The sequence below is a fragment of the Artemia franciscana genome, unplaced genomic scaffold (assembly GCF_032884065.1).
Source record: "Artemia franciscana unplaced genomic scaffold, ASM3288406v1 Scaffold_1209, whole genome shotgun sequence".
Lineage (NCBI taxonomy): Eukaryota > Metazoa > Arthropoda > Branchiopoda > Anostraca > Artemiidae > Artemia > Artemia franciscana.
In genome coordinates, this window is record NW_027062763.1 from 133497 (window position 1) to 143318 (window position 9822).

The 9822-nt window shown below is 36.1% G+C and overlaps 1 long non-coding RNA gene across 1 annotated transcript in view; it reads left to right on the forward strand.

The window, feature by feature from the left end:
- Positions 1–9501, forward strand: part of LOC136042385 (uncharacterized) — a 40232-nt gene extending 30731 nt beyond the window's left edge. The window contains exon 3 of the long non-coding RNA XR_010621283.1: positions 9111–9501. This is a non-coding gene — a long non-coding RNA (uncharacterized LOC136042385). The remainder of the gene's footprint in view (positions 1–9110) is intronic.
- The last annotated feature ends 321 nt before the right edge of the window (positions 9502–9822 follow it).

A 9822-nucleotide genomic window follows, 5' to 3' on the forward strand; every position in this document is an offset into this window, starting at 1 on the left:
TGAAACCAGAGGCTTGCTGCTGATAGAGAAATTAAGAAAAGAAAGCGTGCCGAGGAATCAGAGCAACCTGAAAGTTATCGCCTGGCATTCAGGTACAGCCCAGTCGATGATTATAGCTTGAGTAGATGTGTTCAAATCGGGACTATGTCTAAAATTTGTCCCTATTGCAAGGCCTTGAAATTCAATGGTGAAACAATGGGAATGTGTTGCGCCTCAGGAAAAGTTAAACTTCCTCTATTGGCTGCACCACCAGAGCCATTGAAGACTTTCCTTACTGGAACTACGTCAGAATCTAAGCGTTTTTTGTCACAAATCAGAAAATATAACTCATGTTTCCAAATGACGTCGTTTGGTGCCCAAATCGAAAATCCAGATCAATTTATGTCTACTTTCAAAGTAAAAGGGCAAATTTATCATAGAATCCAACACAATTACTGGCAATGATGGTTACCCAAAATATAGAAGAAGATCTACTGAAGATGGCGGTAAAACAGCAATAATAAAGAAGCGTAACGGTACCACCATCGAAGTAGATAACCAGTGGGTTGTTCCATATTCCCCATTATTATCAAAAATATTTAATGCACACATAAACGTTGAATACTGTAACTCCGTAAAGGCAATCAAATATATATGTAAATACGTCAACAAAGGCAAACAAACCTCTTCAGGATTTGGGAATGCCCTTCACCTTGCAAAACGATGACTCTGATCAAACATGTTCAGATCAATTGCTGGCAATTGGTAACGGAAAGCTCCCAGTAGACTCAATTTCAGGACGTATACAACTACCTGCTGATTTCTGTAATTTAGTGACGTCCAAAAATGAATTGATTGAAAAAGTATTTCCGAATATTCTAAAAAATTATAAAAATAATAAATGGCTAAGTGAAAGAGCAATTCCCGCACCCGAAAATATAGACGTCCACGAAATCAACAATATTGTTTTGACCAAGATTCGAGACCAGGCAGTCCTTTACAAGTCTGTCGACACAGTTTTGGAACAAAATGAAGCGGTTAATTATCCATCTGAATTTTTAAATTCCGTGGATCTTTCAGGGTTTCAACCACACGTGCTACAACTAAAAATAGGCGTACCAATAATACTTTTAAGAAATATCAAACCACCAAAGTTTTGCAATGGCACGCGACTTGCCGTAAAAAAAAACAATGGAAAACCTAATAGAGGCCACAATCTAGACAGAGCCTTTTGAGGGTGAGGCTGTTCTTATTCCTCGCATTCCCATGATTCCAACGGATCTGCCTTTTCAATTTAAAAGATTGCAATTCCCAATTCGATTAGCATTTGCAATCACCATCAACAAAGCTCAAGGTCAATCATTAGGAAAATGTGGTATAGATCTTAATACTGATTTTTTTTTCCCATGGACAATTGTACGTTGCATGTTCGAGGGTCGGTAAACCTGACAATCTATTTATATGCAGCGACAATTGGAAAGCGAAGAATGTTGTATATTCGCAAGTTTTACGCAGTTAATTTGTATTGTATCTATCTATCTATCTATCTATATAAAAACGAGTTGTGTGTATGCATGTTTGTTTGTAAAAAGAGCGTTTGCATATGACGTCATTATTAGTACATACGGCTTTGTATATGCTCAGACAATGGGAAAGCCAAGAATGTTGTATATTCGCAATTTTTACGTAGTTTGAAACACATATATAAATCTATCTATATTCACAGGTGGGACACAGGAACACAACTACAATGGCGCGTAACTAATATGGCGCATAACGACTTACGCGCGCGGGGGGCTTGAGGGGGCGCGAAGCACCCCACCAAGTAGGTGATGGGATGGCGCGAAGCGCCACCTTAACAGCTAGAATATAAATATATATATTCTAGCTGTTGGGGTGGCGCTTCGCGCCACCCCAACACCTAGTTGGTGGGGCGCTTCGCGCCCCCCCCCCAAGCCCCCCCGCGCGCGTAAGTCGTTTCGCGCCATATTAGTTACGCGCCATTGTAGCTCTGTCCCCTGTGTCCCACCTGTGAATAGAGATAGATATAAATATATATTTTTAACTACGTAAAAACATGCGAATATACAACATTCTTCGCTGTCCCATTGTCTGTGCATATAAATAGCATTTATATTCCCTGTGTCCCGGTCGTCATTTGTGTCCCGGTGTCCCGGTACACAAATGACGACCGGGACACTGGGCCACAGGGAATATAAATGACGACCGGGACACTCAAAGAGAAATTACAAACTGGGACACCAGGACACAAATGACGACCGGGACACAGGGAATATAAATGCTATTTATATGCACAGACAATGGGACAGCGAAGAATGTTGTATATTCGCATGTTTTACGTAGTTAAAAATATATATTTATATCTATCTCTATTCACAGGTGGGACACAGGGACACAACTACAATGGCGCGTAACTAATATGGCGCGTAACGACTTACGCGCGCGGGGGGGCTTGGGGGGGGGCGCGAAGCGCCGCACCAACTAGGTGTTGGGGTGGCGCGAAGCGCCACCCCAACAGCTAGTATATATATATATATATATATATATATACTAGCTGTTGAGGTGGCGCTTCGCGCCATCCCATCACCTACTTGGTGGGTGCTTCGCGCCCCCTCAAGCCCCCCCGCGCGCGTAAGTCGTTATGCGCCATATTAGTTACGCGCCATTGTAGTTGTGTTCCTGTGTCCCACCTGTGAATATAGATAGATTTATATATGTGTTTCAAACTACGTAAAAATTGCGAATATACAACATTCTTGGCTTTCCCATTGTCTGAGCATATACAAAGCCGTATGTACTAATAATGACGTCATATGCAAACGCTCTTTTTACAAACAAACATGCATACACACAACTCGTTTTTATATAGATAGATAGATAGATAGATACAATACAAATTAACTGCGTAAAACTTGCGAATATACAACATTCTTGGCTTTCCCATTGTCTGTGCATATACAAAGCCGTATGTACTAATAATGACGTCATATGCAAACGCTCTTTTTACAAACAAACATGCATACACACAACTCGTTTTTATATAGATAGATAGATAGATAGATACAATACAAATTAACTGCGTAAAACTTGCGAATATACAACATTCTTCGCTTTCCAATTGTCGCTGCATATAAATAGATTGTCAGGTTTACCGACCCTCGAACATGCAACGTACAATTGTCCATGGGAAAAAAAATCAGTATTAAGATCTATACCACATTTTCCTAATGATTGACCTTGAGCTTTGTTGATGGTGATTGCAAATGCTAATCGAATTGGGAATTGCAATCTTTTAAATTGAAAAGGCAGATCCGTTGGAATCATGGGAATGCGAGGAATAAGAACAGCCTCACCCTCAAAAGGCCCTGTCTAGATTGTGGCCTCTATTAGGTTTTCCATTGTTTTTTTTACGGCAAGTCGCATGCCATTGCAAAACTTTGGTGGTTTGATATTTCTTAAAAGTATTATTGGTACGCCTATTTTTAGTTGTAGCACGTGTGGTTGAAACCCTGAAAGATCCACGGAATTTAAAAATTCAGATGGATAATTAACCGCTTCATTTTGTTCCAAAACTGTGTCGACAGACTTGTAAAGGACTGCCTGGTCTCGAATCTTGGTCAAAACAATATTGTTGATTTCGTGGACGTCTATATTTTTGGGTGCGGGAATTGCTCTTTCACTTAGCCATTTATTATTTTTATAATTTTTTAGAATATTCGGAAATACTTTTTCAATCAATTCATTTTTGGACGTCACTAAATTACAGAAATCAGCAGGTAGTTGTATACGTCCTGAAATTGAGTCTACTGGGAGCTTTCCGTTTCCAATTGCCAGCAATTGATCTGAACATGTTTGATCAGAGTCATCGTTTTGCAAGGTGAAGGCATTCCCAAATCCTGAAGAGGTTTGTTTGCCTTTGTTGACGTATTTACATATATATTTGATTGCCTTTACGGAGTTACAGTATTCAACGTTTATGTGTGCATTAAATATTTTTGATAATAATGGGGAATATGGAACAACCCACTGGTTATCTACTTCGATGGTGGTACCGTTACGCTTCTTTATTATTGCTGTTTTACCGCCATCTTCAGTAGATCTTCTTCTATATTTTGGGTAACCATCATTGCCAGTAATTGTGTTGGATTCTATGATAAATTTGCCCTTTTACTTTGAAAGTAGACATAAATTGATCTGGATTTTCGATTTGGGCACCAAACGACGTCATTTGGAAACATGAGTTATATTTTCTGATTTGTGACAAAAAACGCTTAGATTCTGACGTAGTTCCAGTAAGGAAAGTCTTCAATGGCTCTGGTGGTGCAGCCAATAGAGGAAGTTTAACTTTTCCTGAGGCGCAACACATTCCCATTGTTTCACCATTGAATTTCAAGGCCTTGCAATAGGGACAAATTTTAGACATAGTCCCGATTTGAACACATCTACTCAAGCTATAATCATCGACTGGGCTGTACCTGAATGCCAGGCGATAACTTTCAGGTTGCTCTGATTCCTCGGCACGCTTTCTTTTCTTAATTTCTCTATCAGCAGCAAGCCTCTGGTTTCATGTTGCTCTGGTAGTTCCTCGGCACGCCTTTTTTTTTCACTTTCTCTTTTAGTAGCAAGTCTGCTTTCGCGTTGCTCTGGTAGTTCCTCGGCACGCTTTTTGTTCTTTCTTTCTCTATCAGCCTCAAGCCTGTTTCCTTGCTGTTCTTTTGATTCCTCGGGACGCTTTCTTTTCTGACTTTCTCTATCAACAGCAAGTTTTTTGGCATAGACTCTTCGAGTATCTTCCTCGGCTGTTGCCATTGTAAGTTCATCAGTCATTTTAAAGTTAAACATTAATAGATTTCTACGTGAACATATGTCTTAAATATCTTTAATGACGTCACCGTCATAACAAAAATGACGACAACTAACTTCATGACATCAGTCAACACACAAACATGACGTCACCTGACAGACGCATCCACAGACAACTTATTTTTATATATATAGATATATATATATATATATTTTCAACTACGTAAGACTTGCGAATATACAACATTCTTGGCTGTCTGTGCATATAAATAGATTGTCAGGTTTACCGACTCTTGAACATGCAACATATAATTGTCCATGGGAAAAACAATCTGTATTCAGATCTATGCCTCATTATTCTAATGATTGCCCTTGAGTTTTGTTGATGGTGATTGCTAATAAAACATTCCCTGTGTCCCCGTCGTCATTTATATGTCCCGGTCGTCATTTGTGTCCCGGTGTCCCAGTCTGCAATCTTTCTTTGAGTTGCGCGGTCGTTATTTATATTCCCTGTGTCCCGGTCGTCATTTTTGTCCCGGTCGTCATTTGTGTTCCGGTGTCCCGGTCTGTAATTTCTCTTTGAGTATCCCGGTCGTCATTTATATTCCCTGTGTCCCGGTCGTCATTTGTGTCCCGGTGCATTGTTGATGGTGATTGCTAATCGTAAATTCCTTGTATCCCCGTCGCTTTCTCTTCGAGTGTCCCGGTCGTCATTTATATTCCCTATGTCCTGGTGTCCCGGTCGTCATTTGTGTCCCGATGTCCCGGTTTGTAATTTCGTCAGTCGACAAGCATGACGTCAGTCGACACACAAAGATTACGTCACTCGACAGACCCACAGACAACTTATCTTCTATATATATAAAAACTAGCTGTTGGGGTGGCGCTTCGCGCCACCCCAAAGTCCCGCCGCGCGCGTAAGTCGTTACGCGCCATATTAGTTACGCGCCATATTAGTTACGCGCCATTGTAGTTGTGTCCCTATTTCCCACCTGTGAATATAGATATATATATATATATATATATATATATATATATATATATATATATATATATATATATATATATATATATATATATATATATATATATATAGATATATATATATATATATATATATATATATATATATATATATATATATATATATATATATATATATATATATATATATATATATATATATATATAGATATATATATATATATATATATATATATATATATATATATATATATATATACATATATATATATATATATATATATATATATATATATATATATATATATATATATATTTAACTACGTAAAACTTGCGAATATACAACATTCTTGGCTGTCCCATTGTCTGTGCATATAAATAGATTGTCAGGTTTACCGACTCTTGAACATGCAACATATAATTGTCCCTGAGAAAAACAATCTGTATTCAGATCTATACCTCATTATTCTAATGATTGCCCTTGAGCTTTGTTGATGGTGATTGCTAATCGAACATTCCCTGTGTCCCCGTCGTCATTTATATATGCCCCTGTGCCCCCTGGCGTCCCCGTTGCTGTTTTTCCCTGTGTCCCGGCCGTCATTTGTGTCCCGGTGTCCCAGTTTGTAATTTCTTTTTGAGTGTCGCGGTCGTCATTTATATTCCCTGTGTCCCGGTGTCCCGGTCGTCATTTGTGTTCCGGTGTCCCGGTCTGTAATTTCTCTTTGAGTGTCCTGGTCGTCATTTATATTCCCTGTGTCCCTGTCGTCATATGTGCCCGGTGCTTTTTTGATGGTTATTGCTAATCGAACATTCCTTGCGTCCCGGTCACTTTCTCTTGGAGTGCCCCGGTCGTCATTTACATTCCCTATGTCTCGGTGTCCCGGTCGTCATTTGTGTCCCGATGTCCCGGTCTGTAATTTCGTCAGTTGACAAATATGACGTCAGTCGACACACAAACATGACATCACTCGAGTCTGGTTTAGCGTTGCTTATGAAATAATTCGTAATTCAGACGTCATATGCGGACAGACAGACAGACAGACATAACACACATACAACTTATTTTTATGTTTTTTTCCTTTATTTTTCAGCTTTTTTTCTTTTTTTTCTTTTTTTTCTTTTTTAGGTTTTTTAGTTTTTTAGCTTTTTTAGTTTTTTTTATTAGTTTTTAGTTTTTTTTCTTTTTAGTTTTTTTTTTGTAGTGTTTACCTGATGAAATAATTCAGACGTCATATGCGGACAGACAGACAGACAGACATAACACACATACAACTTATTTTTATATATATATAGATTATATATATATGGCGCTTCGCGCCACCCCAACACCTAGTTGGTGGGGGCACTTCGCGCCCCCCCAAGCCCCCCCGCGCGCGTAAGTCGTTACGCGCCATATTAGTTACGCGCCATTGTAGTTGTGTCCCTATGTCCCACCTGTGAATATAGATAGATATATATATATATATATATATATATATATATATATATATATATATATATATATATATATATATATATATATATATATATATATATATATATATATATATATATATATATATATATGGTTTTAACTACGTAAAACTTGCGAATATACAACATTCTCTGCTGTCCCATTGTCTTTGCATATAAATAGATTGTCAGGTTTACCGACTCTTGAACATGCAACATATAATGGTCCATGGGAAAACAATCTGTATTCAGATCTATACCTCATGATTCTAATGATTGCCCTTGAGCTTTGTTGATGGTGATTGCTAATCGACCATTCCCTGTCCCGGTGTCCCGGTCGTCATTTACATCCCCCTGTTTCCCCCGGTGTCCCCGTTGTAGTTGTGTCCCTGTGTCCCGGTCGTCATTTATATTCCCTGTGTACCGGTCGTCATTTGTATCCCGGTGTCCCGGTCTGAATATACATTCGTTTTTTAGTTTTGTTTTTCTCCTTTATTTTTTTCCTTTTTTTTTTCTTTTTTAGCTTATTTAGATTTTTAGATTTTTTAGTTTTTTTATTAGTTTTTAGTTTTTTTTTTCTTTTTAGTTTTTTTGTCCCGGTCGTCATTTATATCCCCCTGTTTCCCCCGGTGTCCCCTTTTAGTTTTGTTAATTTTTTTTTTACTTATGTCCTGGTCGTCATTTATACTCCCTGTGTCCCGGTGCTTTGTTGATTGCTAATCGAACATTCCTTTTGTCCTGGTCGCTTTCTCATTTTTAGATTTTTTAGTTTTTTTATTAGTTTTTAGTTTTTTTTTCTTTTTAGTTTTTTTGTAGTTTTTAACTTCTTTTTAGTTTTTTTTTAGTTTTTTCCTTTTTTTCTTTTTAGTTTTTTATTGGTTTTTACCTTTATGTTAGCTTATTTTTCAGTTTTTTCCTTTTTTTTTATTTTTTTTTATTTTTTATTTTTTTTAGTTTTTTACCTTTTTTTAGTTTTTTTTAGTTTTTTTAGTTTTTTAGCTTTTTTACTTTTTTTATTAGTTTTTAGTTTTTTTGTAGTTTTTGCCTTTTTTTAGTTTTTTCAGTTTTTTTTTTAGTTTTTTATTGGTTTTTACCTTTATTTTAGCTTATTTTTCAGTTTTTTCCTTTTTTTTAGTTTTTTTTAGTTTTTAGTTTTTTTAGTTTTTTACCTTTTTTTAGTTTTTTTAGTTTTTTTAGTTTTTTAGCTTTTTTATTTTTTTTATTAGTTTTTAGTTTTTTTTGTAGTTTTTGCCTTTTTTTAGTTTTTTTTAGTTTTTTAGCTTTTTTATTAGTTTTTAGTTTTTTTTGTAGTTTTTGCCTTTTTTTAGTTTTTTTAGTTTTTTAGCTTTTTTATTTTTTTTATTAGTTTTTAGTTTTTTTTGTAGTTTTTGCCTTTTTTTTAGTTTTTTCAGTTTTGAGGTCACCTGATCCAGTTTTTTCAGGTGACGTCACCTGATCCATCCACAGACAGACAGACAGACAACTTATTTTTATATATATAGATATATATATATATATATATATATATATATATATATATATATATATATATATATATACTATATGCTATATATATATATATATATATATATATATATATATATATATATAGCATATAGTATCTATATATATAAAAATAAGTTGTCTGTCCGTTATGTCTGTTACACTTTGTCTGTTAATCGGCTTGCTTGAATAATCAAATATCTTTGAAAAGACAACAGTATTAAAAGAGATTAAATTTCTTAAAGAGTAAAAACTGGTAACTTCAAAAATCTATCTATCTATCTATCTATATATATAAAAATAAGTTGTCTGTCTGTTATGTCTGTTACACTTTTTAATTTCAACTCTGGTCTCTATTACGTTTACAGGCGAACGTTGGAAGGCACATTGTGTCTCTGCGATGATTCAATTGTGAAATTGCTGGGAAAGCAAGCAATGGACTGCTCAGGTATAACTTTTGCTGTTCTTCAAAGATGTAGCTAATTTTTTTTTTTGTCTGTTTTAATCTAAATTATACATAAATGAAATATAACATAAGGGATCATATTTTAAAGTGATTTTAACTTGTTTTTTTTTTTTTCAAGTTTGGAATTAAAGTACACTTAAGTGAATTCTAGCTTTTGCACTAAATACTAACATCTCAGAAGTATTCACCTGCTTCTAGTCTCTCTCTACATACTTCATAGAAAATTATTATTTTTTAAATCATTAGGGAATTTATATTGATTTTTAAGACAATGTGGTAGTATAAACTAAAGACTGAAGTGGCATTTGTACATGAATGAACTTTACATTGGTTTGCTGGTTGGTTAGATACACTAGAAGCTGGAATCATAGCTGATAGTGAACCAAAGGTACACCAGCATACCAGGAAAACCTGACGTGGAAGCCTCGTACCTGGGCACCACGAATAAGACTGCTGGCTGGTTACATACACTTGAAGCTAAAATCTTAGCTGATGGTGAACCAAGGGCACGCCAGCACACCTGAAAAACTTGGTGTGGTAGCCCAGTGCCTTGGGCATATCGAACATTCAGCGTATCAGAGAACCCTACTGTAGAAGTTTCAAGCTCCTATCTA